General features: G+C 44.5%; 1 long non-coding RNA gene across 1 annotated transcript in view; it reads left to right on the top strand.

Annotated features, from left to right (window-relative positions):
- LOC139570864 (uncharacterized) overlaps positions 1 to 23,347 on the top strand; it is a 284,440-nt gene extending 261,093 nt beyond the window's left edge. Inside the window, exons 3-4 of the long non-coding RNA XR_011674177.1 lie at positions 21,954 to 22,010; positions 22,168 to 23,347. This is a non-coding gene — a long non-coding RNA (uncharacterized lncRNA). The remainder of the gene's footprint in view (positions 1 to 21,953; positions 22,011 to 22,167) is intronic.
- The last annotated feature ends 892 nt before the right edge of the window (positions 23,348 to 24,239 follow it).

Here is a 24,239-nt window from a genome sequence, read left to right on the forward strand (position 1 = left end):
GATAATGGCAAGAAGAAGTAAACAACAAATTTAAAATTAATAGATTTCGTAGATAGTTTTTCATTCTTCTGACCTCCCCACATTATCATTGTTAGAGGAAGTGTAATCTAACATAGGAGTTACCTTTCTAGCTAATAGACTAAGACATTTTTGCTAAGGAAGGTTAGCCATGTCTTAGAAAAAACGAATGTCCAAGTCAAGAAAGCTTCCCGGCAGCCAGCAGCACTTGCCGCAATGGTAGCGTATTCACAGGTGCTTTTTTAAAGATCATTTTAGATACTCCAATGAGTGTAATTGGCTTCAATTAGTGTAATTTGCTCAATAATAGGAGTTGAGAAATAAGCTTGACATCATTAGAAAGAAGATATTCTCCTCTTTTCTACTGTAGGTATGCCATTCTCATTCCTAATTTATTCTGTTGTTGCTAGCGGTATTCGTAATAACATAGAATAATAATGAGTGGGAAAGTTACTAAGGGTCAATGATCATACCACCAAGATATGCTAACCTCTCAACCGTAACAATAACAGGGGAGGTTAGCATGTCAATTCTTGTTCAGCCTCATAGTAGCATGATTCTGGTTCTGATTCTGGAAAGCTGAACTCTTATGAATAGTAATCCATGAGATTGTATGAGTTTTTCCAACTTGAGACCCTAAAGAGGATGAATGACCTGTCGAACTACAGCAACTGTTTACTTGTTCATTTGGGTGTACACAGAAAACAACTGCAATTGGACAATAGAACAAATAGGGCTGAGCTTGCTTTATGCGTGGTGCATCATCTAGTATGCACCTGTAATTAAACAAATATTTGCACAGCATCCGCTGTATGTCATCACTATGTTGATAGGTTCATTTTAGTCAATAATTTAGAATGAAAAGGTCTAGGTAGCCTACCCAGCCAGTGCATTTGCGGCACACATTGTATGTCAGTGACGGACGGCTGGCTTGTGTCTCTGAGCCTTTGAGTTGTCTGTTGTCATCAACAATACCCTCTTGAGGTACTACATACTTCATCTTCTCTACATCCTACAGCAGGAGAAGTGGAGAGAAGAGAGAGAGGGGGGGGGAAGAGGGAGGGGTGTTATTAAAATGTAGAGACAGTGCCTTAATGCCTGTGCTGTAGGGTAAGTGGGCAGGCATCGCCACAGACACATACATGGGCTTCTGATGTTAAGTTAAACCACCTCTGCCACCACGTCTTTCAATAAATGAGAAACACCTTGTTTCCATAAACCATTCCACAGACATTCCCTTCCTAAACCAGACTATACAGTCATTAGACTCTCCCCCTCTCTCTCTATGTCACTAAGAAGACATCCTTTACCAACAGTATTATTTGTTGGCATTTGGAAATGACGCAAAATTAACACCTCATTAAAAGGCCTAGAGCTTTTTGTTGTGTGTTTTGTTTCACTTTGAAGACACTATCTATGAGTGGCCATGGCCCCTAGTAATGTAATCAGTCGACATGGCCTATAATCCATAGTGAAGCCTTCTCAACATGGCTCCTCATGTTTAACTCCCTCTGTCACTCAAATAATGTTGCCTGAGACCACTTTTAAACATTAGGTGCTCATATATAGTAATCTAATTTTCTTTCACCAAAGACCGCAGTTCTCCAAGCTTGCTGAAACTCTTCCCGAAAGGCAAGTTTTCATTTTGAGCCCTGACCCCTACAGAAAGATACTGCTGTTAGAGTGCTGACTGTGATAAACAGTAGGCTACAGATTCTTAATTCCCATCCTCATTCAGAATACATGTATAACTGGAAACAATATAAATATATGAATGCCCATTTGATTACTATGCTAGCAGTTGTTGCATAAGAAAATGTTATCTGTGGGGTTCCCATAGTGTAATCCAGTAAAAATACTTTCTGTAGTGCCTCTTTCAGCTCTTATGCTGCCTGTCACCCACTCATTTATGATGCAGTTCTATCACTTTATTTAGGCTATTCAATGTCTTATAGGCCTGTCATGCAAACCAGCTCTCCAGTTTTCTTAAGACAAGGTCGCATGCACCCTCCCCTATAGCGTTATTGTCTTCCTCCACAACCACCGCTCTGAGACCCATGGCTGTTGCCTCGTAGCTGTGTTCTTCTGTTCACCACAGCCTTTAGCAGAGACACAACTGTCAGAATTGGAGGATGTTTTCCTTGCTTCTTGAAGACTAGAACTAGCTAGCTAGTTTTCAAATGAAGCTTTTCCCCAAAGTCCCTTGGCAAGACCGCTAATACATCCTCCCCTCACACAAAGGCTTGAAATGCTTCAAAATTCTCCCATTTCAATGAAATCCCTGAACTGGTCATTACTATGTGGCAGTGTTGTCTTTCTATCTTCTTTTCAGAAAGCTCCATCACTGAGTTTTTCCCCCCACAGTTGTAGTTAGCCCTAACTTTAATTTGACTTGTTTACCTCTCTAGTGCGGCTTTGATGAGGAAGCACGGGGGGTGTTGCGCATGCAAATAGAGTACATATGAGAACCAATCAAAAGTCTCTCAAAGTTGCTGAAAATGTAAAAGCTACAGGTGGCACAACCAGTTACGAGTGTAAGGGACACTTACTTTTTCAAACAGGTGTATTGGGTTCTGCATAACTTTGTTCATTAAATAAATGAAATAAGTATCACGTGTTATTTGTTCACTCAGGTCCCCTTTATCTAATATTAGGTTGTGGTTGAAGATCTGATAACAATCAGTGTAAAAAATATGCAAAAATATGCAAAAACAGAGAAAATCTGAAAAGGGGCAAATACTTTTTCATGGCACTGTAAGCATATTATAATTGCTAATAGGTAACTATATATGCATGTAACATGCTCCGTAGTACACAATAATTACAAGTAAGTGCCCCTCAAGATACACTTCATTTTAACTAGCTAAATCCTGTGTAACACCTAGTAATTACATTGTACTTAGGTACTGTAGATATTACGTGTACTCTGTAGTGTACTACTGTGCTTATCCTCCCACTTGGATGGCAAGGAGGTTCAAGTTGTCATAATGCACACATTAATGATAAGTACATTTTTTAATTATAATCTGGTATGACACCCTTCTGCGGTTGAACTACATCTGATCTGGTTCTGTTAAACGCAACCAAATAAACACAGATGGTAGAGTTTTTGAGGGCTCGCAACAACATCGAGTGGAGATTTTGAACAGAGCATTCACGGGTAGGTAATTAGAGCCTATTGAGCCTCCGACCTTTGTAATCTCGGACACCCAGCACATCTGTCCACGAGAGATGACACCCTTGTAACAGTTGTTATTGTATCGGATGCAGCTGAGAAAAAACAAAACACTAAATATGTGAATTTAGTGGAAACTTGCACATTTGCGATAACAAGCATGGTAACAAGCATTCATTGTTAAACTTCTGTAATTACAGACTGCAATTACCCCCAGTTACATGTTGCTAGTACAGTGTAACGTTGAGTTATTACAATGAACGACAACATTTGTAACAGTGTAATTGCACATGTAATTACACTCTACCCCTTTCTCTTTTCCCTGTAATAAGCACTGCTAAAATTAAGTGTTACCAACTATGTATAGATGGGGATTGTCCCTGAGTGCTTTATGTTCCACTGCCGTAAATCCTAATGGTGCGCTAGCTCCTGGAATCAAGACTCAGATATTCCTTACAGTGTTCTTGGCCACTAGCTAGCCTCTGGAATCCCACCATGAGAGAGCTGTGGTTTGGAGCATCTATAGACAAGTGAGGGAATACGGGAGCCTCACTGGGATTTAGCTCACAGGGCTAAACCTCACCCACTGTCTCCGGTTTCTCTGTGACCACATGAAAGACGAGGATTAGCCCTGAGTGTGGTCTTTTTGATGAAGCCTCCAACTGACATTTGGACAGGCACAGTGGAGCAGCTCAATTAATTAATCAAGATGTATTTATTTAGCCATTTTTATTCTTTTTTTGAGGAATGCATTTGACATAAAGTGCTTAAAGGAAAACTCCACCCCAAATTATGTTTTTGTATGTCACGCCCTGACCTTAGAGATCCTTTTTATTCTCTATTTGGTTAGGTCAGGGTGTGACAAGGGTGGGCAATCTATGTTTTCTATTTCTTTGTTGGCCGGGTATGGTTCCCAGAGGCAGCTGTCTATCGTTGTTTCTGATTGGGGATCATACTTAGGCATCCTTTTTTCCACCTTAGTTTGTGGGATCTTCGTTTTGTATAGTTGCTGTGTTAGCGCAACAAAGCTTTACGTGTCGTTTATCTTTCTTGTTTTTTTGGTGTTCATTTAATACATTTATGATGTACACCTTGATCCGCTCATTCCATCAACGAACAAGACAGAAGATCCCACCACAAACGGACCAAGCAGCGTGGCCAGGAGGAGCAGGGATCCTGGGCACGGGAGAGAAGGGAGTGGAGGACTTCCTGGACGTGGGAGTTGATCATGACAGGAGACAAGAGCCTGCCATGGAAGCAGCCGGAGGCAGCGAAGGAGGATCAATGACGACTCCGGGGTTCACAACCATGATGGAAGCCCGAGAGGCAGCCCCCCCCCCCCTCCAAAAGAAAATGGGGGGGGGGTACACGGGGTGGTTGGCGGAGCCAGGGTTTAAACCATAGCCAACTCCCCGTACTCACCGTGGGAAGCGTGTGACCGGGCAGGCACCATGTCTTGCGGTGATACGCACTGTGTCTCCAGTGCGCATCCAGTGCGTCCTGTGCCAGCTCCCCGCACTTGCCGTGCGAAGGTGGTCCTTTTTCCAGGACGCGTTGTGCCAGCTCTTCGCTCCAGACCTCCAGTGCGCCTCCACGGTTCAGTATATCCAGTGCCAGCTCCATGCACCTGCTCTCCAGTGCGTGTCTCCAGCCTGGTAAGTCCTGTGCCTGCTCCAAGCACGAAGTCTCCAGTGATGATCCATGGCACGAAGCCTCCAGTGATGATCCATGGCCCGAAGCCTCCAGTGATGATCCATGGCACAAAGCCTCCAGTGATGATCCATGGCACGAAGCTTCCAGTGATGATCCATGGCACGAAGCCTCCAGCGATGAGTCATGGCACGAAGCCTCCAACGACGGCCTCCAGTCCGGAGTCTCCAGCGACGGCCTCCAGTCCGGAATCTCCAGCGACGGCCTCCAGTCCGGAGCCTCCAGCGACGGCCTCCAGTCCGGAGCCCCCGGCGAGGGTCCCCAGTCCGGGGCCCGCGGAGAGGGTCCCCAGTCCGGGGCCCGCGGCGAGGGTCCCCAGTCCGGGGCCCGCGGAGAGGGTCCCCAGTCCGGGGCCCGCGGAGAGGGTCCGCAGTCTGTGGTCGGCGACGAGGGTCCCCGCACCAGAGGCGCCACCAAAGTGGGGCGAGCCAGAGGTGGAGCGGTGTCTACGTCCCGCACCAGAGCCGCCACCGCGGATAGATGCCCACCCAAGCCATCCCCTATAGGTTCAGGTTTTGCGGCCGGAGTCCGCACCTTTGGGGGTGGGTACTGTCACGCCCTGACCTTAGTGAGCCTAATATGTCTCTATTTTGGTTTGGTCAGGGTGTGATTTGGGTGGGCATTCTATGTTCTTTATTTCTATGTTTTATATTTCTTTGTTTCTGGCCGAGTGTGGTTCCCAATCAGAGGCAGCTGTCTATCGTTGTCTCTGATTGGGGATCATACTTAGGCAGCTTTTTCCCTCCTTCTGTGTGGGATCTTGTTCTTTGTTTGTGTGCAGTTAGTTTGCACGATGAAGCTGTTCGGTCGTTGTATTCTTTATTGTTTAGTTTTTTCTAAGTTTCACTTCGTTAATAAACTATGTGGAACTCAAGGAACGCTGCGCCTTGGTCTCATCCTTCCGAGGACAACCGTCACAGCCGATCTCAGCCATAAGAGGTTAATACATGTATGATGTACGCCTACCACGCTGCACCTTGGTCCGATCATTCCATCAACAAACGTGACATTGTTTTTTTTCATTAGTTCATTGCTGATATAGTCCCAAAATGTTTCACATTTCAGCAATTAAGTTTTCAAGCTTTATAACTGTCAAAATAAAGAAATACAGCCGGTATGATGTGTTTTTAAAGATTTGGGACAATATCAACAATGGACTAATGAAACAAATACCAAACGATTGCATTTGGTGGAGTTTTCCTTTAACATTAATCTGGGCCTAAACCTCTTTAAGCACAAATCACATAAGAAAACATTCCAGACTAATTATGCAGTTAGGAGCTTTGAAAGTAATGGAAGATCTGAACACTCTCAAACACAGTCACACAAACAATGTGTTGAGACAATGTCCAATGTCCAATTTCCAGAAACCAATACCTTTGGAATGTACAAAAAAAGGTGCTAATTAAAACCTAAAGGCGTTCTTTGCCTGTCCCCATAGGAGAACCCTTTGAATAACCCGTTCTGGTTCCTGGTAGAACCCTTTTGGTTCTACATGGAAACTAAAAGGGTTTTACCTGGAACAAAAAAAGGGTTCTCCTATGGACAGCCGACGAACCCTTTTGGAACCCTTTTTTCTAAGAGTGTAGGGTCTACCATTGTCTCTACACTGCCAAAACCCACTCCTCCCTTCTCTCCCCTCTCATCTTATTCAATCCTAACCCTGACGATTTGGCATTCACACCAATTTACCATTAACAACTCCTGCTAATAACTCCAGCTTTTGTTGCACGAGCTATCCACTGTTCCACAGCGGAAGTCTTAGCCTAGTGCTCCACTCTATACTGTGAGCTCCCTTTGATTTCCAGTTGCATATGTCAACCTGCAATTATAGGAGCTGGTCTGGAAACTGTCAAGCTTGACTGCGGCAGTATTGGAATTATTGCAATTACACCCGTGTAATTGACCCGCCATCGGTGAAGATGTTAAACGGTGTGTCTGCTGTGTAAGTCCATGTCAGGATCTCATTCCACTTTCCCTCTCAGTGTGACACACTACAGATGTAGGATCTTCATTTGATCACTCTTTTGATGCTGAGAATTATCATCAAATCAAATTGTATTGGTCACATACACGTATTTAGCAGATGTTATTGCAGGTGTAGTGAAATGCTAGTGTTCCTAGCTACAACAGCGCAGTAGCATCTAACAATTCACAACAATACAAACCAATCTAAAAGTAAAAGGATGGTATTAAGAAATATATAAAAATTAGGACGAGCAATGTCAGAGTGACATTGACTAAAATACATTATACAACGGGTGGGTCTAATCCTGAATGCTGATTGGTTAAAACCACATTATAGTCAGTGTCTATTTCACAAGTTACCACCGGCTAAATCTATGACGTTGAAATGCCTATTTACTCTGTTCCATATCACTGCGCAATGCACTGTCTCATCAACCCTGCCAGGAAATGTATAACCTTGACCTCCACTATAAAAAGTATCTGGACATTATCTCCTATTTCTTTTAGACTAGCATTTGGTTTTCAACAGCAGATATTTGTATAAACCTTGCTGTCTGTCTCTGACCTTTTCAATATTGTTTCAATATGAATTGCGATCTCCACCGTCCCATATAAAGTATAAAGTATAAAATATAAAGTGAATGTGTCCGAACGACACTGACAGCAAACTGAGCTAGTTGTCATAGCAACATAAAACATTTTTTTCAGTTGACTGGCTAAATCAATACTTTGTTGCGAAAACTGAAATGGATGAGTGGAACATTTCTTTTGATCTTTCGGGGGATGACAATGGATGAATGGGACAAGAGATGAAAAAAACACAGATAAGAATACAAACTGGGCCGTGCGTTGCTTCGAGGGCTGGTTAGCAGAGAAGAAAAAAGTTGTTACTTCAAAACTGTCACTAAGGAAGAGTTTAACATCCTTCTAGAAGCGAGGGAGATTATGTCAGTGAGTGGGCATCGGTGTGAAGGTTCGCTCCATAGCTACTGGCATCTGTCACTGACAGACAGAAAACGCTGGAGCAACATCCTGGCCGAAAACAAAGAGAACACTGCATTACCATCAACACCCAAAAGGAAGAAGGCAGCAGAAGTAGTAGCGCAGAGACTCCGACAGATATTTCAACCAATGTAAAATCCAGAGGAATGTACAGATCAATGTGACATACAATAAGTAGAGCTCTATAGCTGTGTCAGCTGTGGTGGATAACAAAGAAAATGAATGGTTTCATTTATTAAAATCAGTTCAAATGAATGTCATGGAATGTCATGAATGTCAATGTCTTTTGTCTGAACAGTGTCCTGACAAGAGAGCAATTTTTTTCTGCCACACAAAGTCATGCATCATAAGTTCATTGTTATGGATGTATCCAAATAAATCTTAACTAGAAACAGCTTAAACAAATGCAAATGCAGCTATTCTCATTCTCACATAGGTGTTCCTTTTGTCCAGGTGAAAAAGGGCAGTGTGGAGTGCGATTGAGATTGCGTCATCCTTGGATCTGTTGGGGCGGTATGCAAATTGGAGTGTGTCTAGGGTGTCCGGGAGGATGCTGTTGATGTGATCATTTAGGAAGGTTACCTTTGCTTCCTTGGGCACAGGAACTATGGAGGTCTGCTTGAAACATGTAGGTATTACAGACTCGGTCAGGGAGAGGTTGAAAATGTCAGTGAAGACACTTGACAGTTGGTCCGTGCATGTTTTGAGTAAACGTCCTGGAAATCTGACTCTTGCCCAGCGGCTTTGTGAATGTTGACTTGTTTAAAGGTTTTGTTCACATCGGCTACTGAGAGCATTATCACACAGTCATCCAGAGCAGCTGGTGCTCTCGTGCATGCTTCAGTGTTGCTTGCCTCGAAGCGAGCATAAAAGGCATTTAGCTCGTCTGGTAGGCTCGCGTCACTGGGCAACTCGCGTCTGGATGGCCCTTTGTAGTCGGTAATATTTTTCAAGCCCTGCCACATCCGCCGAGCATCAGAGTCGGAGTTTTAGGATTCAATCTCAATCCTGTATTGGTGCTTTACTTGTCTGATGGTTTCTCTGAGGGCATTGCGGGATTTCTTATATGCGTCCGAATTAGTCTCCTGCTCCTTGAAAGCGGCAGTTCTAGCCTTTAGCTCGATGTGGATGTTGCCTGTAATCCATGGCTTCTGGTTGGGATATGTACGTACAGTCACTGTGGGCACGACGTCATCGATGCACTTATTGATGAAGCCGATGACTGAGGTGCTATATTCCTCAATGCAATTGGATGAATCCCAGAACATATTGCAGTCTGTGCTAGCAAAACAGTCCTGTAGTGTAGCATCCGCGTCGTCTGACCACTTCCGTATTGAGCGAGTCACTAGTACTTCCTGCTTTAGTTTCTGCTTGTAGGCAGGAATCATGGAGGGCGGGGGAGAGCTTTGTATGCACCTCTGTGTTTGGAGTAATGGTGGTCTAGAATTTCTTTTACTGGTTGTACATGTGACATGCTGGTAAAAATTTGCTGGTAAAAATAATTTGCTGTTATTCTGGCTGCACTTTTTGACATAACTGTAAATTAGCCGTAGTTGCCTAGCTAGCAAGCAAGGGATAAGAACGTTGATATGGCAATAGAACATTTAGAATGAACGACTGGGTCGCGTCTAAAGATACAGAACAAAAAGTACAAATGACTGGGTCGCGTCTCTAGCAACCCTACATTTGTGTCGGAACTATATCTTGTGGAGGGATAAAATAGTACGAATAAATTAATCAAAATAACGTTTTTAATAAAAATATGTAGATCATTATTTGAATATGTTGGTAACCCGCACAGGTGCCAATATATCCAACAAACACCGGCTTCTTTGGCATTATCACTTAAGTAGAATAAAATACAGTATACACATATGAAATTAGTAAAACAGTATGTAAACATTATTAAAGTGACTAGTGTTCCATTATTAAAGTGACCAGTGACTCCATGTCTATGTACTGTAAATAGGGCAGCAGCCTCTAAAGTGCAGGGTTGAGTAACCGGGTGGTAGCTGGCTAGTGACAGTGACTTAAGTTCAGGGCAGGGTACTGAGTGGAGGCTGGCTAGTGAAAGATATTTAACACTATGATGGCCTTGAGATAGAAGTTTTTCAATCTGTCGGCCCCAGCTTTGATGCACCTGTACTGACCTCGCCTTCTGGATGATAGCGGGGTGAACAGGCCGTGGCTCGGGTGGGTCCTGGATGTCCTTGATGATCTTTCTGGCTTTCCTGTGACATCTGGTGTTGTAGGTGTCCTAGAGGGCAGGCAGTGTGCCCCCGGTGATGCGTTGGGCAGACCGCACCACCCTCTGGAGAGCCATGTAGTTGTGGGAAGTGCAGTTGCCTACCAGGGGGTGTTACAGCCCAACAGGATGCTCTCAATTGTGCATCTGTAAAAGTTTGTGAGGGTCTTAGAGGCGCTGTAGCTCCTTCTTCACCACACTGTATGTGTGGTTGGACCATTTCAGATTGTCAGTGATATGTAGGAACTTGAACTGTGGATAGGGAAGTGCTCCCTCTGTTGTCTCCTGAAGTCCACGATCAGTTCCTTTGTTTTGTTGACATTGAGGGAGAGGTTATTTTCCCTATCCCTAGGCCTACTACTGTTGTTCATCTGCAGACTTGATGATTGAGATGAAGGTGTGTGTGGCCACACAGTCATGGGTAAACAGAGAGTACAGGAGTGGGCTGAGCACGCACTCTTGTGGGGCCCCTGTGTTGAGAATCAGCGTAGTTGTTTCCTACCTTCACCACTTGGGGGTGGACCGTCAGGAAGTCCAGGACCCAGTTGCACAGGGCGGGATTCAAACCCAGGGCCCCAAGCTTAATAATGAGCTTGGAGGGTACTATGGTGCTGATGGCTGAGCTATAGTCAATGAACTGCATTCTTACATACAGTAGGTATTCCTCTTGTCCAGGTGGGATAGGGCAGTGTGCAGTGTGATGGCGAATGCATCATCTGTGGATCTATTGGGGCGGTATTCAAATTGAAGTGGGTCTAGGATGTCAAGTAAGTTGGAGGTGGTATGAACTAGCTTCATGATGACAGAAGTGAGTGCTACGGGGCGAAAGTCATTTAGTTCCTGCACGGCAGGAAATGCAAACCTGTAGTGTACTTGAGTTTGAAAAGGCTTAAGATCCTACATCTGTATATGAAATGGTACTTGTACAGCAACGACACATTGTTATATGACTAGTGAACAGACATACTATACTTTACACTGTGGGACTAGTGGAAAAATATGGAGAAAGTAGTGGGATGACATACTAGCTGGAATCCCCTTTTGTAAAACTCTATATTGCATTTACAGGTAGATGATTAATCAAATAATACCATTATTATTTATTATATTGTTCTTAATAAAACTCAAGCCTGCGGTCCCCCCACTGCTCATTCCAGGCAGACAGAAGGTGAACATTAGCTAAGCTTACTTTATCTCAGTGAGTGTATTATCTGTGGTGGCGAGGTCTATCTGTAGCAGAGTAGAGTGTCTGTTGTCTTTCACTAGTGCTTAGTCTAACCTAGTGTTTTCCCTGAATCCTCTCAGTCCACTGTTGCTATCTGGTCCAGGCCAGTCCTCATTACTGCCAGGCAGCACAGAACAACACAGCAGCTGCTGCTCTCACAGTTACATCACCCATTGTTGATTCCTCCCTCGTCCCCTCAGTGTGATCCACTCACCAGAAGTAGATAGAGGAAGAGAGGGAAGGATGGGAAGAGGAGATAGAGGGATAGAGAGAGAATGAGATGTAGGAAGAAAGAGAGAGTGAAGAAGATTTAGTGAGTAAAATAGTGAGGGTGAGTGAAATTGAGATATAGAAAGTGGGGGAGTGAGACAGAGATTGAAGGAGGGGAGGAGTGGGCCCATCAGCCAGTCACGTGCACCGTCGTCTCATCTGAATTAAGCTGTGCAAAACAGGCCCCAGGGCTTGTTGCTAAGCAGTGAGATTGGCTCAGTGATTTCCACAGAGACAGTGGTGCGAGAGCTTACTGATGGCCTGAACCAGACACCCCATAATGAGCACTCACACGCACAACCACAGCAACAATGGAGATCCAAATACTTGGGTGCATACACTTTCGCAAGTAATGTGTGATATGTAAAATAAATGTTATGTGCGATAATTACATAGTTATATTCAATATGTAGTGATATTGATCTTATAAGCTGCTTTATCAAAATGTGTTAGACATAGTGCATTCATGTCCAAAAACATTTATATTCAAAGATGTTATTGGTGTTTTTATTCATATATTTTGAGGTTTGGTTAATGATATTCAGACAAAGTGCTTCTCCAGTTCGTTCCTCTTTGTTAACCTCTCTGGCTTAAGGGCCACATTCTGTGCCGTGTCTGTAAACCTGGTTGCTGTGGCAGCGAGGGTTTTGTTTGTTTCCTGAGAGCTCTTGAGATGTAGCTTGTAGAAGGGCCTTTTACCTAGGTCCTGCTTGGGGCTGGCTGAGGAAGCTGGTTGACCTTTCATTTTAGAAGTTGGGAGAAGCCAAACAAGCCAAGTCTGTAGGTCTGTCAACAGACACAGAGGAAATGAAATGAGGACCCTGTAGGCCGGGCCGAACGCTATTCATTTTAGAGTGTATGAGCAAGCAGCCCACTGGATCGATGCTTCAACAGGCCATGTAAATAATGACAAAAGTCTATCTATTCCCCAACTTAATCCACTACTTATAGGTTGTTTGTAGATGCAGGATGAGTTTTTTTTTTTTTTCAACCGTTGAATGTAAAGGTTAAGTGAAACATATGAATACAAACGTTCTGTATCAGCTCTTTTTGGTTTCCTGAAAATTCCTTGTCCTTGTCATTTGTATATATTTCACAATGTAAAGGCATGATAAAGTAGGGCTAGTGTGTATAGTTAAAACCCAGCACTACTACTCTAGGAGTAGGACCTCCATTGAAGAGCCATTAATTGAACATATCAAGATATTGCACAATCAAACTCTTTATCATAATAACAACAGGTGTGTGTGTGTGTGTGTGTGTGTGTGTGTGTGTGTGTGTGTGTGTGTGTGTGTGTGTGTGTGTGTGTGTGTGTGTGTGTGTGTGTGTGTGTGTGTGTGTGTGTGTGTGTGTGTGTGTGTGTGTGTGTGTGTGTGTGTGTGTGTGTGTGTGTGTGTGTGTGTGTGTGTCTGTGTGTGATGGGTGATCCTGTAACACAGTTAGAAAATGTAATAGTAATAGCAAAATAAAATGTAATAGTTCTGATTCATGGCTTAAAACTCATAGTAACTGCTTGTTTCATCCAATCCTTTCACTATCATTAATGAATAGAGTATAATACCTGAACATAGTGCATGGGTCATCGTGACGAGCAGACACAACAACAAACGTATATGAATATGCTATTCACAACATTAAAGTATCCGTGGATATTTCCAAGGCCTACTTTTTTTCTATATACTTTCGTCTGTGACAAAAGCTACAGAAATCCTATGTAATTAAAAAGAAATGAAAACGAAACAGCAAATTAAGAAAATAACGTTGGACTGACATCATTGGCAATGTCCCATCATATCAAGGCAATTAGCTGCTGCCAGAGAAGGAGACTGGCAATGTTTCTTGTTTAACTCGTTAGAGGGGTCCTCAGCACGGTGCTCACTCATATCAGACCTCTCTAATTACTTTAAAACCCAAATTAAAGTGGCCACTATCTGACATTGTTCACTGCCCCCTCATCTAGGAATTTAATTAGGCATTGGTTTTTAATAAAATACCAATTTTGGATGAGAAGCATTGTTAATAAAGCGTGCTTCTCACGTGTCTTAATCTGTAGTGTAGAAGGACCAGGACAGGTTATTCCAAAGCAGTTAAGTCCTCCAGATAACTGGTTTAGCTGTTCTATAACCTGAATAAGGACTCAGTGAATACGCAGCACAATATCTTGTCCCATTACCGCCACTGAGAACATTTGTGGAAGATAGTGAAAACATTGCATCTTCAAGTTGATGGAAACTAAGTCAGAAAACCAGGATCTCTTCCTGGCATTTTTGTGTTGGCAATGGTAATCACTAGGGGTGTTGTCAGCACGCTTTGACAATAACAACACCGTGCCGTGTGTGAGTGCCCCCACTGACCCAGAAGACTGGGTGATCTCACTTTCCGAGGCCGACGTGAGTAAGGTCTTCAATCAGGTCAACACTCGCAAGGCGGCAGGGCCGGACGGTATTCCAGGGCACGTTCTCAAACCATGTGCGGAACAGCTGGCAGGCATACTCACTTTCATTTTCAACCTCTCCTTGTCCCAGTCTGTAATCCACACGTCTTAAACTGACCACAATCATTCCTGTTCCCAAAAACTCTAAGGCTTCATGCCACAATGACTACTGCCCTGTAGCACTCACATCTGTAATCATGAAGTGCTGGTTACAGCACAAATTAACTCCATCATCCCAGACCCCCTAGACCCACTCCAATTTGCATATAGCCCAACCGATCCATAGATGACTCACTCTCAATTGCACTCCACACTCCCCTCACCCACCTAGATAAGAGGAATACCTGTGTGAGAATGCTGTTCATTGACTACAGCTCAGCGTTCAACACCATTGTCCCCTCAAAGCTTGTCACCAAGCTTAGGACCCTCCCTCTGCAACTGGATCATGGAATTCCTGATGGGCAGACCCCAGGTGGTGAGGGTAGGTAACATCACCTCCGCCACCCTGACGCTCAAAACGGGGGCCCCACAGTGGTCAGTCTCCTCCTTTACTCCCTGTTAACCCACGACTGTGTGGCCACGTATGACTCCAACACCGTCATCAAGTTTGTTGACGATGGTGGTAACATGCCTCTTGCCCCTCATGGGGTTGAAAAGGTTTGGCATGGACCCTCAAGTCCTCAAAAAGTTATACAGATGCACCATTGAGAGCATCTTGACTGGCTGCATCACAGCTTGGTATGGCAACAGAACCGTCCTCGATCGCATGGCGCTATAGGGGATGGTGCTGACAGCCTAGTGCATCACTGGGGCCGAGCTCCCTGTCAAACAGAACCTCTATATCAGGCGTTGTGAAAGGAAGGCCCAGGGAATCGTTAAAGACTCCAGCCACCCAAGCCATAGACTGTTCTCTCTGCTTCCACAAGGCAAGCAGTACTGGTGCATCAAGTCTGACACCAACAGGCTCCTGAACAGCTTCTATCCCCAAGCCTTAAGACTGCTAAATATCTAACAAAATCGTTACACTGACTATCTGATATGACCCTTGTATTTTATTTTTACACTGTCTTCATGAACACTCACAGGACTCTACACGCACACACACACTGACACTCGTACACACACACTGACACTCGTACACACACTGACACTCGTACACACACACACACACACACACACACACACACACACACACACACACACACACACACACACACACACACACTCACACACACACACACACACACACGTCAGTTCGTCAAATTTGCCCCGGACAACTGCCCCGGACAACTGTAAGTGCTGTTATTGTGAAGTGGAAACGTCTAGGAGCAACTACGGCTCAGTTGCAAAGTGGTAGACCACACACGTTCACAGAACGGGACCACCGAGTGCTGAAGCGCGTAAAGATCATCTGTCCTCAGTTGCAACACTAACTATCGAGTCGGGAGCTTCATGAAATGGGTTTCCATGGCTGAGCAGCCGCACACAAGCCTAAGATCACCATGCGCAATGCCAGGCGTTGGCTGGAGTGCTGTAAAGCTTCCCACCATTGGACTCTGGAACAGTGGAAACGCGTTTTCTGGAGTGATGAATCATGCTTCAACATTTGCCAGTCAGACGGACGAATCTGGAATTGGCGGGTGCCAGGAGAATGCTACCTGTGCGAGTGCATACTGCCAACTGTAAAGTTTGGTGGAGGAGGAATAATGGTCTGGAGCTCTTTTTCATGGTCCGGGCTAGGCCCCTTAGCTCCAGTGAAGGGAAGTCTTAACCCTACAGCATGCAATGACATTCTAGACGATTCCCTGCTTCCAACTTTGGGGCAGTTCCTTTTCTTTTTCAAAGCGAGGTCCATACAGAATTGGTTTGTCGAGATCGGTGTGGAAGAACTTGACTGACCTACACAGAGCCCTGACCTCAACACCTTGGGATGAATTGGAACGCCGACTGCAAGCCAGGCCTAATCACCCAACATCAGTGCCCAACCTCACTAAGGCTCTTGTGGATGAATGGAAGCAAGTCCCCGTAGCAATGTTCCAACAACTAATGGAAAGCTTTCCGAGAAGAGTGGATGTATTTATTGCAGCAAAGGGGGGACCAACTCCATATTAACGGCCATCATTTTGGGATGAGATGAGGGGCGGCAGGTAGCCTAGTTGTTAGAGCGTTGGGCCAGTAACCAAAAGGTTGCTGGATCAAATCTCAGAGCTGACAAGGTATAATATCTGTTGTTCTACCCCTGAACAAGGCAGTTAACCCACTGTTCCCCAGTAGCCATCATTGTAAATAATATTTTTTTCTTAACTGACTTGCCTAGTTAAATGTTAAAGAAAATATGTTTGTCAAGCAGGTGTCCACATACTTTTGAGCGTGTAGTGTATATCCTTATGCCTAGTCACCTTACCCCTATACATATCTACCTCTATCACTCCAGTATCCCTGCACATTGTAAATATGGTATTGGAACTGATCGTGTATACAACTTACCTTCTTTCTCGTGATTATATTATTTGAATTTCTTGTGTGTTTTATTTTACCCTCATGTTATTTTTAGTAATACATTGATATTGACTATTGCATTGTTGGGTTTAGAGCTTGCAAGAAAGGCATCTCACTGTACTTGTGCATGTGAAATTAAAACATGGAACTTGAGTAGCAAAGTGTTCCTGAGTCCATCTCATGCTGTACTGTAGAGGCTGAGATCTTACCTGGAGAGTGGAGACTGTAATGAGATGTAATGAGACCTGTCTGAGTGTGTGGTCTCAGTGCTTTCAGTGCTACCCCGCAGTATCTGTAGAGATAATGCCCTTTATTTCATAATTTTGTCCATACTCAGGACCATCGGAACAACAGGGGTCCGTGCTAGCCAATCAGATGTGTTTGTTTGGCCCCACTCCTCCTTGCAGCCTACGTCTAATTGGTCACTGGTGAGTTCCGTGTTCTTCTTAGAATGCTTACGACCGTGGATGAACCGGGTCCCTATGAATCTCCAGTGATCACAATATAATTTCAAACACCCCCTCTTAAACACATCCCACCATTATATAATGACAAACAGATACTAAAGAAGCAAACAGGTCATATCTCATCATTAGGTAAGAATGACCTGTCTCCTGTCCTTGACCTCTGTATTTTGCGACCTGCTGAAGCCAGATAAACAGGGGACTTTGTTTTTCATTATGATGAGGGAGGGAAGGAGCACTGTACCTTACACTAAGTGCCTCACTACTGGGACTGTATAGAGCTGCAGTACTGTAGATCAGTGTTTATCTATGTTGATCCTGGTCTCCAGTTAGGCAGCGGAAAAACGTTGAAAATCAACTATAAAAAATACCATAAAACTGATTGGTTGTTTAAAACGATTCAAATAGTTAGGCTAGATGTAGTTGACACGAAAACCCGTCGACCTGGGCCTACTCTCTTTCCTGGGCCTCCTCTCTGTCAACCTGGGCCTCCTCTCTGTCAACCTGGGCCTCCTCTCTGTTAATCTTGACCTCTGACACTGTACAATGCCAGGGCAGAGACATAGGAATTATTTCCTATCATTATAATGGCAGAGCTAGTAGAGAGAGATGGGAGGGAGGGGGACCACAATGGGGGGGGGGGGGGGGAGTTTTAGCTCATGCCAGTTCAGTTGAGAGAAGGGGGACCGGTGAAGGAAGCGCTCCTGACAACAAGCCTTTCATTAGACCTTCCACTCCTACTGCAGTAGCGGCATAAGTTGCTCCGTGTCAACCTGTGACCATCATAATGAAATAGGCAGACACGTTATTAGAGAGTCTGTTCTACCTCATAGCAACCGCAAATGCATTGTGTGCCTTTATCAGTGGAGCTGTAATAGACAGGCGATGTGTGTACGTGTGCTTGTTTATTTGTTAGTGTGTATGTGAGCATGGGCTCTGTAGAGCATCACCTGAGAACAGCAAGCTCCTCCATCACCCTGTCGGCCACACAAAGCCATGATGTCACCACCTGCCAGTCGCCACAAAGGGGTTAACTCCTGGGTGGGTTCCACTCCTGACAGGGGAGCACTGTTGGTCACTTATCTTTTTAATTAGCTTTTCACTCCTCCAAGCCCCACTCCTCTATCTATCTCTGTTTCTCTTACTCTCTGCTTTACGCTTTCTCCCCATTTCTCTCTCTCTCTCTCTCTCTCTCTCTCTCTCTCTCTTTACCTTTCCATTTCAATCTCTCTCTTCCCCCACTTTCTCTTACTGTTTCTCTCTCTTCCTTCTTCCTCCTCTCCCTGGCCACCCCTGGCGACAGATCTGCCGCCCCCACCCCTGCATACTCACAGAGTCATAATTAATACATTTTCTCTGTCCATATTTCATTGTGTTTACTTTAAAACCCCAAGAAAGAAGGGGTTAGAGGAGGCATTCTAAAACAGCCTCTAAGATTAATTAAGGTGGAGAGAAAAGGGATGTGTCCCGGGAAAGAGCCGAGCTCGGCACAATGCGGCATGCTTCATTTAAATAAGGGCCAGAGTCCGCCCTGGTGTATGTGTCATCGCAGCGCCTCTCCACCTGAAATGAAGGATAACTAGACCACCAGATTAGGATATGTACCATCTATTCTCCCCCACCCACCCACCCTCTCTCTCTCTCTCTCCCCTCTCCACTATTTGTCTTCAAGGTTTTTGAAATGACTTTGCAATCTGATGACGTGCCGGCCTATTATATTGTCTAGCAGGACAAATATCCCGGCGTTTTCCTCTGTAGAACTAACACAATTTTTCCATGTCAGAGGTGGGTAATATCCCGGTGGTCCGGGGAGGCGTTGGGCTGCGATTGAGAATGCTGTCATTAATCCTGGTGGGTCATCTCACGCTCAGATTATTAGGGAAACACATTTGCATGCTGAATATGATCCAGGTGAGGCACTGAAGGCACAAATTATATTTCCTGACACTGAGGTGGAGAATGGAGCCAGACACTGCATCACTCACCCCGTCACACACACATGCGCACACACATGCACGTGAGCACACACATACACGCCCTTGCGCTTACACGCACTAACAAACACTTATGCACACACAAAGGAAGTGCAAATTGTGTTCTTTCACATATACAACAACACACCTCCTTTCCTCCCGACCCAGTACTGCTGGCATATCTCTATCTATTACCTAGAGAGAGGAGTACAGGTATCTGTTGCAGTTGATGTGTGTGTGTGTGTGTGTGTGTGTGTGTGTGTGTGTGTGTGTGTGTGTGTGTGTGTGTGTGTGTGTGTGTGTGTGTGTGTGTGTGTGTGTGTGTGTGTGTGTGTCTGCCTGTGTGTGTGTGTGTGTGTGTGTGTCTGCCTGTGTGCGTGGGTGTGTTTGTGTGTGTATGTAGGCCTCTGGCTCTTGAGTGTCCTCTAACCCTGACAGTAATGGTCCATAAAGGCCTAGACTAATGGGGCGGGCAGCAGTGTCAACTTCATTATTAAATTATCTCCCTCAAAGATGAAAAGTCTCTCTCAACTTTTCTTGTTGCACACACGGCTAAGCAACTCTTTTCATCCTCTCTGTTTTTTTTAGTCTAGCTTCAAAAGTATGCAACTATTTTCCTCCATATTAGTAAGACAAATGGTTATTATTGTCTTCGTATTGTTGTTGGTCAGTGCCAAGGTCCTATGGATTTGGAATTGGGCATTCCCCCCCTCCCTCCCCATTACATGTATGTTCAGTAGTTGTCATTGTTCTATAAATTCATAATGTTCTAACTCATATAAAGACCGTGGGAAATAACTGTTGTATTTTTGAACGACTCTGATATAACCATCCCTTTAGAACAGAAAAAACGTCCTTATTTTCAAACGTAATTCCCCTTTGCCTTAACCCCTCACAACATACACCCTTAATGAGGTATGTCGTCAAGGACACTCAGTTCCAGGGGACAACATGAAAGGGTAATGATAACAATAACAACAACAGCCATTGCTTGGTTCGGTCTGAACTGTGATCGTTGGGTTTGGTCTTAATTGTTGAGCTAGAAACAGTCTGTCAGGTGTTTTGTATAAAACAGTGTCAACATAAAAAGATACCCACCTAAGCCATCTCTATCATCGGTTGTGAGGGCTTGTTCTTTGTCCGTGGTGTGCTCTCTTTGTCATGCATCCTTCATCAGTTGACGGGGCTATAGGCATTGAGGAAACAACAGGGGTCCTTCTTCACTACACCCCCTATTTAGAAATGCATATATTCTTATTAAAGTCACAGATCCCGGAAAACAAGACAAGACAGAGAAAACAGAATAACCTTGAAATATTTATCTCCAGACCCACTTTGGAGAATTAAAGGTAAACTCAGCAAGATGACGTTGCATGCACGAAGTAAACACAATACCGGGTCAACTTACGCAACAACTAAGAGCGTTGAAACGAGAAGGCTAAACTTCCCTGCTGAATCGGTCCCTTAGATATCAAATTGAACCCGTGCATATGCACAGATACTCTGTGTGACTATGTGAGAGCAAAGTCTTGCATGGCGCTCATCTCAATATCTTGGTACTGCTCGTTGCAACGTCATCTCACTGAGTCCACCTTTAAAGGGGAATGGAAACATTTACAGGAAGTAAATCTAAGCGAAAAGATGTATTCAATCCACTAATACTAAACATGTGCATTGAACATAAAAACATCTCTATATTGAGTCTTTTGATCGTCGACAAGGTTTATTTGAGCCATGGTCAGCGCTATTTTAAATGGCCATAGTAACGACTGACACCAGTGCATCACTGGCAGGAATCAGCAACTTGTCTGTGGTATTGAGTTTTCGTGTGGAGAGTGAATCGAAGACAGCGAGTTTAGGTGCGGACAACGAAGACGGCAGCAGCAAGTAATAATTCAACATGAACTGTATAGCGCCAGGCTGTAGGAATTGGCTCCAAAAAAAATCCCTTGGTAAGATACCATCTGTTGACCATGGACCCACGACTTTTGAAGAAGTGGCTCCATGTCCTGAAGAGGAAGAACATGTCAGCTCGAGCTAGCAGGATCTGCATCCAGCCCTTCGCGGAGGAAGACTTTGCGATGAAAAGGACTTTCGATGTGGCATCCGGGAGTTTCCGAATGGAAAGGAACAATAGGACTACGTTGAAGCAATCTGCCTGCCCCTCCAATTTCAAGGCTTATGGTGTAGGGATTACCGATCGACCATCATCAACATCGCTGACTTCGGCGTTTAGCAAAAGCTGGACTGAATGGATGAGGCAACGCGAGTCAATGGAGCCGGAGGAAACGTTAACCGGTCATGAGTCATGATTGTTGTTAGACTAGGCTAGCGTTAGACAACGCTGCTCTTTAATTATTACTTTTATTTCTTATTTAGGTGTTGCATTGTTGATTGAGGACTTGTAAGTAAACATTGCACTGTAAGGTCTATACCTGTTGTATTCAGTGCATGTGACAAATAACATTTGATTTGATTTTAGACAACTTTGTTGCAACTCTAATTAAAGGTAACTAGCTAATTGCGACTGATTTGTTTTGTGTAACACCCCCTAGCAACTAACATTGGCAAAATAAAATTGCAACCGCTTCTCCATGTAGCCCTGTTATTAGGTAGTTACTGTAGCTAGCTTCCACCTCAAATAGTCAAGTACAGTATTATATTTTGTTGACAGATTTTTGGGGGAAAAATTCCGTAAGCGCCACCTCAATTAGCTAGACGGAAGTTGACATAGTTAATGTTTGCTGAATAATAAATGTCCCTGTATTTGCTGTGTGTGTGTGTGTGTGTGTGTGTGTGTGTGTGTGTGTGTGTGTGTGTGTGTGTGTGTGTGTGTGTGTGTGTGTGTGTGTGTGTGTGTGTGTGTGTGTGTGTGTGTTGACATAGCATGCAAGACAGGTAGCTTGTTAATGCCACCTGATATATTTGGGTTTAGTTTTGTTTCTTAACAAAATGTTTGTTTGTTTTAAGGATGACATCTTCATCCCTGAAAAGGTTTTCATCCTGGAGGAGACTGTACAAGAGGAGGTACATGCAAATCCATGTAATTTCTAAGGCTATTGTTTATTTTAAGACATAATCTATCATCCCTGAGGTCATTTTGGATATGAAATGGACAGCATATGCAGTGATTCTTGAATATAACTATAGCCTAATAGATGCCTTAATTGTTTTCTACCAACAGGAAATAACGGTTAGTACAGCATGCCAAACTGACCCCTGGGTGCCAGAGTGTTCCTGTGCTGTGGTGGAGAAGAGGTCCACCAGGACCATTACTAAAGAGCTCGAGGCCCAGCTAGATTGCGCTCATGACCATCAGTATGAAACCGAGTCCTGCCACTATACACCACAGATGGAGCTGACAGAGAAGAGAATGAGATCAGTGAAGACCATAAATCACTGTATGAACCTGAGAGCTCAGAATCACATGTATCACAGTGCGAGCCAAGGTATAATAAACAATCAAATGTCATTAATAAAGCCCTTCTTACATCAGCTGATGTCACAAAGTGCTGTACAGAAACCCAGCCTAAAACCCCAAACAGCAAGCAATGCAGGTATAGAAGCACGGTGGCTAGGAAAAACTCCCTAGAAAGGCCAGAACCTAGTAAGAAACCTAGAGAGGAACCAGGCTAAGAGGGGTGGCCAGTTCTCTTCTGGCTGTGCCAGGTGGAGATTATAACTGAACATGGCCAAGATGTTCAAATGTCCATAGATGAACAGCAGTGTCAAATAATAATAATCACAGTGGTTGTCGAGGGTGCAACAGGTCAGCACCTCAGGAGTAAATGTCAGTTGGCTTTTCATAGCCGATCATTCAGAGTATCTCTACCACTCCTGCTGTCTCTAGAGAGTTGATAACAGCAGGTCTGGGACAGGTAGCATGTCCGGTGAACAGGTCAGGATTCCATAGCCGCAGGCAGAACAGTTGAAACTGGATTAGCAGACGGCCAGGTGGACTGGGGACAGCAAGGAGTCATCAGGCCAGGTAGTCGTGAAGTATGGTCCTAGGGCTCAGGTCCTCTGAGAGAGAGAAAGAAAGAAAGATCGAGAGAGAGAATTAGAGAGAGCACACTTAAATTCACACAGGACACCGGATAAGACAGGAGAAATACTCCAGATATAACAGACTGACCCTAGCCCCCCCGACACATAAACTACTGCAGCATAAATACTGGAGGCTGAGACAGGAGGTGTCGGGAGACACTGTGGCCCCGTCCGACGATACCCCCGGACAGGGCCAAACAGGCAGGATATAACCCCACCCACTTTGCCAAAGCACAGCCCCCACACCACTAGAGGGATATCTTCAACCACCAACTTACCATCCTGAGACAAGGCCGAGTATAGCCCACAAAGATCTCTGCCACGGCACAACACAAGGGGGGGGGGGGGGGGGGGCGCCAACCCGGACAGGAAGATCACGTCAGTGACTCAACCACCTCAAGTGACGCACCCCTCCTAGGGACGGCATGGAAGAGCACCAGTAAGCCAGTGACTCAGCCCCTGTAATAAGGTTAGAGGCAGAGAATCCCAGTGGAGAGAGGGGAACCGGCCAGGCAGAGACAGCAAGGGTGATTTGTTGCTCCAGTGCCTTTCCGTTCACCTTCACACTCCTGGGCCAGACTACACTCAATCGTAGGACCTACTGAAGACTTAAAGTTTGAGACCGAGTCTGTGTCTCTCACATGGGTAGGCAGACCACTCCATAAAAATAAAGCTCTGTAGGAGAAAGTTCTGCCTCCAGCTGTTTCCTCAGAAATTCTAGGGACAGTAAGGAGGCCTGCGTCTTGTGAACATAGCGTACGTGTAGGTATGTACGGCAGGACCAAATCGGAAAGATAGGTAGGAGCAAGCCTAAGTAAAGCTTTGTATGTTAGCAGTAAAACCTTGAAATCAGCCCTTGCCTTAACAGTAAGCCAGTGTAGAGAGGCTAGCACTGGAGTAATATGATCAAATTTGTTGGTTCTAGTCAAGATTATAGCAGCCGTGTTTAGCAGTAGTCTAACCTAGAAGTGACAAAAGCATGGATAAATATTTCTGCATAATTTTTGGACAGAAAGTTTCTGATTACTGCAATGTTACGTAGATGGAAAAAAGCTGTCGTTGAAACAGTCTTGATTTGTTCGTCAAAGAGAGATCAGGGTCCAGAGTAACGTCGAGGTTTTATTTGAGACGACTGTACAACCATCAAGATTAATTGTCAGATTCAACAGAAGATCTCTTTGTTTCTTGGGTCCTAGAACAAGCATCTCT

Source organism: Salvelinus alpinus, chromosome 3 (assembly GCF_045679555.1).
Source record: "Salvelinus alpinus chromosome 3, SLU_Salpinus.1, whole genome shotgun sequence".
NCBI lineage: Eukaryota > Metazoa > Chordata > Actinopteri > Salmoniformes > Salmonidae > Salvelinus > Salvelinus alpinus.